Consider the following 8,635-nt stretch of genomic DNA (forward strand, 5'->3'; position numbering starts at 1 on the left):
ATGCTTCCTGAAAAGCTGGGGGAAAAAAATCACATCTTTGGGGACACCCACTATACCATCAACTGAAGGTTAGGTCACCTAGAAACTAACAAGTAGGAAGACAGGAAGATCCACCCTAGAGATTTTGGTTGTGAGTTCTTTTCATGTCCCTAACATATTCTTTTGTGTTCTAACTATAATGATGTAAAAGGGTCGCTTGTAGGCACCAGCCGGGTGGGGGGATGCTTTTGCCTTTTGTCCTTTGTCTCTCTTTTCTGTTTGACTTTTCCTAATGAATGGCAACTAGTTTGATCATCTAAGAAGCAAAATGAAACTAACTAAGCATAACAGTGATTGAAGAAAAAGACTTTTTTTTCCCCTGAAATTGTCTGTGGAACCAGTAGGTCGACTGTAATTAAATCTTGCTTCTTTGCATTACGAGAAACTTCAGACTACAGAGGAAAAAGCTTTTAGCTACTTGGAAGTTTTTTTGAAGGCTGACATAGTAATCAGTGCTCCCTGGCTGGAATTTCAGATCCACTTAATATGGTTTCACTCTCCTATAAGTAGTGCAGGAGCAGATATGAAGCTGGGAAGCTTAGGATAGACTCCTCTTGTTAATTAACAAAAAGGCCCTGGGGTGAGGGTTGCTTTCCTCCAACTGTGAGGCTGTCTGGTTACTGAACACCTAAGGTCCTTTGTGTGTGTGTGTGTGCGTGTGTGTGTGTGTGTGTGTGTATGTTTTGAACTCAGTGCCTGAGCACTGTCCCTGAGCTTCTTTGCTCAAGGCTAGTGCACTACCACTTGAGCCATAGCTCTATTTCTGGCTTTGGGGTGGTAAATTGGAGCTAAAGAGTCTCATGGACCTTCTTGCCCCAACTGTGATCCTCAGATCTCAGCTTCCTGAATAGCTACCAGCACCCAGCTTTAAGGTCTTTTTTAAAGGCCATTATCGTATACTTTTTATAGGCAAGAAAACTAGGTCCCTGAGGCCTCTTGCATGTAATCTATTGCAGTACTTACCAAAAGAAAGAAAGAGAGGGAGGAGGGAGGGAGGGAGGGAGGGAGGGAGGGAGGGAGGGAGGGAGGGAGGGAGGGAGGGAGGAAGGAGGGAGGGAGGAAGGAAGAGAGGGAGGGAGGGAGGGAGAAAGAAAGAGGGGCTGGAAATATGGCCTAGTGATAGAGTGCTTGCTTCATGTACATGAAGCCCTGGGTTCGATTCCTCAGCACCACATGTAAAAAAGCCAGACGTGGTGCTGTGACTCAAAGTGTTAGAATGCTAACCTTGAGCAAAAAGAAGCCAGGGACAGAGAGAGAGAGAGAGAGAGAGAGAGAGAGAGAGAGAGAGAGGAGAGGGGAGAGGGGAGAGAGAGAAGGAGGGGGGAGAGGAGAGAAGAGGAGGAGAGAAAGAGGAGGAAGGAAGGAAGGAAGGAAAGAAAGAAAGAAAGAAAGAAAGAAAGAAAGAAAGAAAGAAAGAAAGAAAGAAAGAAAGAAAGAAATCAACTTTAACAAAATTAGTGAATTAGGCTTCTTGTAAAGTTGTGGGGTTTATTTGTTTTTTGTTTTGTTTTGTTTTGCCAGTCCTGGGCCTTGGACTCAGGGCCTGAGCACTGTCCCTGGCTTCTTTTTGCTCAAGGCTAGCACTCTGCCACTTGAGCCACAGCGCCACTTCTGGCCATTTTCTGTATATGTGGTGCTGGGGAATCGAACCCAGGGCTTCATGTATATGAGGCGAGCACTCTTGCCACTAGGCCATATTTCCAGCCCCCTTGTAAAGTTTTAAATTCTAAGCATTTTTGATCCCTCTCAGGACCCTGTCCCTGAGCTTTTTGCTCAAGGCGAGCACTCTACCACTGGAGTCACAGCTCTACTTCCAGCCTTTATGGTAGTAAATTGGAGATAGGAGTCTCATGGGCTTTGCTGCCGAGGCTGGCTTCGAACCTTTATCTTCAGACCTTAGTCTCCTAAATGACCAAATTTCTTCCTACACACAGTTATGAATATGGCTTCTTGATTTGCAAAGGCACGTGATGGCACAGCTTTGAAATTGTTAGTGGCAAGTCCGCTAGACCCGGTTGGGTGTTCAGAACCACTCATTATTTCTATAAAATTGGAATTATCTTGATTTTGTCAGGCTCATGATTTCATCAAAGATGGCAAAGTGAAAATTTCCTGGCAAGGGAAGTTAGTCCCTCAGATTTTACCCGTGATCAACGACATAGGAAAATGCAGCTCACGCTGCTGGCGCCTGCCGGTAATTCTTAGCTAGTCAGGATGCCTGAAGGATCACAGACAGCTCAAAGCTACCCTGAACAGAGGAGATTTGTTTCCACAACACCCAGCAAAGAGCCAGATTAGAGGCATGACTTAGGAGTAGCGGGCCAGTCCAGCAAGCAAGCTGAGTAGACCCCACGCCCCGAGTTCAAATTCCGGAACCAGCAGTAACAACAATAATTAAAATATAACCCGTGCACAATTCTTCCTGCTCACCCTTGCTCTCCTCCTTTAGCTAACCTAGAGTAGGTGCTAACCTCCCCTCCTGGCAGGAGATTCATCAGCTGCTCTCCTGCTGGTCTGTCCAGTGATGCTGTCCTTGGTCCCCATCCCCACCCCCACCCCACCCCCATGGCTCCAAGGCTCAAGTCTAAGCACCTGTCCTATAGCCCCCAAATAAAAATGGTTTCAGATTTAAGGTTGGGGACATTCAACCTGTCCTTCGCTGTGGTGACCCTAGGAAACAAACAAAGCCCTTGAGCTTTTGTAATGGAGCCTGGCTTCGGCCTGGGGCCTATCTTCACAGCCGGGCTATCTCCGTCCAACCTCCCCGCCTGAGTCCCCAGCAATCTGGACTCTGCCGTGTCCCCAGGCTGTGCCTTTCATTTCCCTCTTCCTTTGTGCTCTCTGCACCGGGAACTCCGTGTTCTCTGACCGCGCTGTCCTCCACGGCCTTGAGTTTTGTACTGGCTGCTTCTCTGGCGCACCCTCCCGCCCTCCCCTCTTCCCCCGCCCCTTCCTCTGAGCCCGGCACACTTGGCCTCCATTTTTAGATCTAAATGAGTGAGTCTTCCTCTGAAATGTCCTACACTCCTTTGTGCCACCCGGGCACGTATAGCAGATCAAGATATTCTCTGTTTCCGCCCCCCCCCAAGATTTATTTTTTTATTTTTCTCTGGTATTGGAGCTTGAACTCAGGGCCTCAAAATCTTGCTTAGCTTTGTCAATGAAGGCTGGCACTGTCCCTTGAGCCACACCTCTCCTTCCAGCTTTTTGCGTGTTATTTGGAGATGAGCGTCTCTTTGATTTATCTTCATGGCTGGCTTTGAACCTTGACTCAGATCTTATCCTCCTGCGTAGCTAGGATAATGGGTGTGAGCCAAAGGTTTTTGCTTTTGTTTGTTTGTTACTAGCACATGTTTGTAGCTGGGGAGAGTCAGGGTGACATTTCCATCCACCTATTCAATATACACCATCAACCTCACCCCTTCTTTCATTCTCCCTTATCTGCACTCCCCTCTTCTTAAAACAATTTCCACTGGTTTCATTGTTCTTTTTCAACCAGGCTGGGCATGTGGCTTAGGTGGTAGAGTGCTTGCCTGGCATGAATGAAGCCCTGGGTTCCGGAACCTTCCTCAGTACCACATAAACAGAAAAAGCCGGAAGTGGCACTGTGGCTCAAATGGTAGAGCGCTAGCCTTGAGCAAAAAGAAGCTCAAAGACAGTGCCCAGACCCAGAGTTCAAACCCCAGGACTGGCAAAAATAAGTAAATAAAGTCCTTCCACCATATTCCCCTTCCTCTCCCACTGACCCCCTTAGCCCCAGCCCCAGCACAGTCTGTTTTACTTTTTTTTTTTGGTGCATATTAATTATACCTAGAGGGTTCACCATGATATTTCATACATGTACATGTTATATTTTAGTCAGAATAATTCCCTCTATTGCCCTCAACCCTATTTAACAGCTTTTCGTAATGTTCTTATTCCCTCTCATGCATAGATGCAGTCGCAGTCCTGGGGCTTACATTCAGAGCCTTGCACTCTTACTGGGTTTTTGTCTTTCTTTTCCCTCTCAAGCTTGGCGCGATACCACTTGAGCTGTAGCTCCACTTCTGGCTTTTTGCCAAAAGTGGTTAATTGGAGATAAAAAGCCTCATAGAAGTTTCTGTCTGGGCCAGTTTTTAACAGCAGACCTCAGATCTCAGCCTCCTGAGTAGCTAAGATTACAGACATGACCCACCAGCTCCTGGCTGTATTTCCATGTTACTTAACCCTCTATCACATTACCCCCCCCACCCCCTCCCCCCCCCCACTTTCCTCTCCCTTTCCCCAGAAACAATCCTATAGTTACAATTTAGTTCTATATGTATGTGTTTGTGTGTATGTGTGTGTGTTCTATGTATATGTGTGTTAGTGTATACATATACACATAAGACTGTCTTTAAAGTTAGATCCTACATATGAGTGAAAACATGTGATATTGGGTGTTTTAAGCTTGGCTTATCTCACTCAACACGATAACTTCTAACTTTCTCTGTGTCCAAGTCCTAATGCTGGTATAACAAGTACTTGAGCAAATGAATGACCATTTTTGCTGAACTGTGAGATGAGATACAAAATACATACATAACTCCCATGAATATGAAAAAAAGGCACCGAATACAACTGTTAGTTAAAAAAGGGGGGGGGGGTCTTTAGAGTAAAACTAATTCCCTGAGTGTGACAGGGGAGAATATACACAGCCTGTGTGCTTTAAAGGTGTTATTGAGGCTCAGCGGTAGAGCATATACAAGGTCCTGAGTTCCCTCCCCAGCAATGCCCCTTCCAAAAATGTTAGGAAGCGGCTAGAATATAACCTTGGACCTGTGCTAGGTGGACTGCTTGCGTAGAAATAATACATTTCCCCTCGATAGACACCAATTGGAGTTGAATGTGGGGTAACATAAGACAGAAATCATCCCAACAATGAAAATGCAACCCTGGGGCCGCCCCAGGACTGAGGCCTGAAAACTCTACCATGTCATTTATTAAAGAAAAGACGTGTGTGCTAAATTACGAGTTTTGCCCTTGAGAGGGATAAATTACCAAACTATTAGTGCCTTAGAATGTATTCATTTATTCCTGGCTCCATGGAATGCATACTAAGTGCCTTTTCTCTGTCAGTCACTCTGCTCTACCCCGGGACAGAAAAATGAGGAAGTGCATAAATTTACAGCTGGCATTTAAATCCTCCTTTATATTCTTCTCTCTAAAGTTATTTAAATGTAATTATTTTTAGTTTTAAGGCATATTTGAGTTTAGATCTGGAAGGTTTCCCCCCTCCCCCGAAATAATTCCCTCTTCGGGCTTCATTAACTGAAAAGTGTGAACACAAGGCAGTTGGGACCCAACCATGTACATTTGTGCGACTTGTGGGGAGGCTTCTATGAAGAAAAGCAAGGAAAGCCTGGAACTGGTCACTCACACCTGTAATCCCAGCTACTTAGGAGGCTGAGAACGAGTGGATCAAGATCCAAGCAGCGCAGGAGAATTTGCAAGACTCCATCTCAAAGGAGAAGCTGAGTATGGTGCTATGTGCGGGTGCATTCCAGTTACAGTGAGGTAGCCCAAAATAGGTGGATCAAAGTCCAGGCATCTGGGCAGGAAGGGAGGGACGGAAAGGAAGAAAGAGCAAGCAAAGCAAATAAGGATGGATGAAAATGTGTCCTGGACAGGTGACAGTGAGGGGACAGAATGGAGCTGAGTCGAGCGGGGTGGGAGGCGAGATCATCCTCTGGAGGTGGGAGCCAGCATCTCCTGCTAAACAGACATGAGGAAGAGTGGACAGAGGGCACAAAGCCAGCAGAGAGACTGACTCAATCGAGCAGTTCCTAAAATTAGCAGAGCAGTGTTTCAAGCTTTCCTGTCCAGATTTAACACTGGCAGGTGGTTGTGTGTGTGTGTGTGTGTGTGTGTGTGTGTGTGTGTGTGCGCGCGCGCGTGCGCTCTGAGAGGCTGGAAATGAATGGAAGAGTCAGAGCCACTCAGCCACGTTGACCAGGAAGCCAGCGCGGGGCTCTGGATTCTCACTCGGTGATGAGTAAGGGCTACCGTGTGCTTTCCATCTGGCAGGAGAACGGGTGAGAGACAGAATCCCTAAACCCTCTGGAAACTCACTACACTGAGATGAGTTCTTGGGTTTTATTTATTTATTTTTTTTTTTGCATTACTAGACATTGAGGGCTGGGGATATGGCCTAGTGGCAAGAGTGCCTGCCTCATATACATGAGGCCCTGGGTTCGATTCCCCAGCACCACATATACAGAAAATGGCCAGAAGTGGCGCTGTGGCTCAAGTGGCAGAGTGCTAGCCTTGAGCAAAAAGAAGCCAGGGACAGTGCTCAGGCCCTGAGTCCAAGCCCAGGACTGGCCAAAAAAAAAAAAGAAAAAAAAGAAATTGAATGCAGCGCCTGATGCTTGCTGCATGCTCTACCACGTAAGCCACACTCCCAACCCTCTTTGCTTTACTTATACTTCAGATAGGGTCTTGCACTTCTGCTCAACTTTGATCCACCTATCTCTGTCTCTAGAATAGTTGAGATCACAAGCATGTGCCCTCGTGCCTAGCCTGAGACACAAGCTTAAATAGCATGAAAAACCACATCACTTTTAAAATTCTGATTAAAATGAGAATCCTAATTTAAAAAAAAAAAAAAAAGGCCTAGGGGGGGCTGGGGATATAGCCTAGTGGCAAGAGTGCCTGCCTTGGATATACGAGGCCCTAGGTTCGATTCCCCAGCACCACATATACAGAAAACGGCCAGAAGCGGCGCTGTGGCTCAAGTGGCAGAGTGCTAGCCTTGAGCGGGAAGAAGCCAGGGAGAGTGCTCAGGCCCTGAGTCCAAGGCCCAGGACTGGCCAAAAAAAAAAAAAAAAAGGCCTAGGGAGCTGGTGCTATAGCTTTCCCCAAGTCATAAGCTCTTCAATTTTTTTTTAATATGGAGATAAACAACTAAGTAGATTCAGCTGAATAACACTTGCCAGTAGGTGTCTAACCATGCCTGGCTGCCCCCCCACAACCCAACAAGATTGGGAAATGGACGGCTGAGCAGGTGGCTCATTTATTTTCATCTCTACCTGTGCAAGAAACAGCATGTTTTTCAAGATTGTTCTCCTCCCTCCCCCCAAAAAAACCAAATGACTTAATAGGTTACAAAATTTACTCTGCAAAGCCACATGGATATGTTCAAGCAAAAAACACGCATGTGTCGACACTGAAGGTAAGCGAGCACTGTCTCTGGGAGAGGCCTGAGGACTTTGTGGAATGAATCCTAGACAGCATTGCTTACATTTAGGCCTGTTTTCTGGTATGCAGAATCTTGTCTTCTCACTAGCTTTCTCTTGATAGTTTATTTCCTTCCCAAACCACTTTTTATCCTAAATTAATCTTTTGAAAGAAGGATGAGTCATTTGCTTAAAAAAAAAGAAAGAAAGAAAGAAACTTCACCAGCTCCTGGAACATCAGATGGAAAAATGTAAGCTCAGCATTCAAGGGCTTCTGTGGCCTGGCCCTTCCTACCATTCTGTCTTCCCCAGGGAGAGGTGACTGGGCGTGGGGTTCAAGTCCAGATTGAATGTATGTGGAAGACAGTGGCTACATACCTAGGCACCAATGTCATCTTCATCCCTGTGGCTGCTCTCTAGCTCCCTCCCCCCATCCACCTGGTTCCTGGGTCCATGTCTTGAGTGGGCCAGAACAGGAGAAACAGATGACTGTGCACCATCTCAGCAGTGACATTCTATTGTCAGCCACGTGTCAAGGGTTGTTTTTGGTGGTGGTGGTTGTTGTTGTTTTTTGCCAGTCCTGGGACTTGAACACTGTCCCTGGCTTCTTTTTTCTCAAGGCTAGCACTCTGCCACTTGAGCCACAGCACCACTTCCAGCTTTTTCTATATATATGGTGCTGAGGAATTGAACTCAGGGCTTCATGTATGCGAGGCAAGCACTCTACCACTAGGCCACATTCTCAGCCCTCAAGGGCTGGCTCTGACCTCCTGTCTTAAGAACAGACAGAAGAACGATGATAAGAACTGGGAAGACCTGGACCCTGGAAGGGAGACAGGAGATGCCTCAAAAGAGCAAGGTGGACTGGGTGCTGGTGACTCCTGCCGGTAATCCTAGCTACTTGGGAGGCTGAGAGCTGAGGATCACAGTTTAATGCCAGTCCAGGCAGGAAAGTCTGTGAGACTTATCTCCAATGAACCACCAAAAAGCCAGAAGTGGAGCTGTGGCTCAAGTGGTAGAATGCCAGCCTTGCACACAAAAGCTAAGGGACAACTCCCAGGCCCTGAGTTTGAGCTCCAGGCCAGGCAGATGAGAGGGAGGGAGGAAGGGAGGGAGGGAGGGAGAGAGAGAGAGAGAGAGAGAGAGAGAGAGAGAGAGAGAGAGAGAGAGAGAGAGAGAGAGAGAGAGAAAGCGAGAACAAAGATGAACTTCAACTTTCAGGAACCTGGTCTTCATTCTGCTCTGGCTGACCAATACAATGGCTGGAATTATACATGATGCTTCTTATTTTAAGATGTGACAATACGCCAGCCACCTGTGGCTCACGCCTCACTCAGGAGGCTGAGATCTGAGGATCCAGATTCAAAGCCAGCCTAGGCAGACAGATCTGGGAGACTTTT

This window comes from Perognathus longimembris, chromosome 8 (genome assembly GCF_023159225.1).
Source record: "Perognathus longimembris pacificus isolate PPM17 chromosome 8, ASM2315922v1, whole genome shotgun sequence".
NCBI lineage: Eukaryota > Metazoa > Chordata > Mammalia > Rodentia > Heteromyidae > Perognathus > Perognathus longimembris.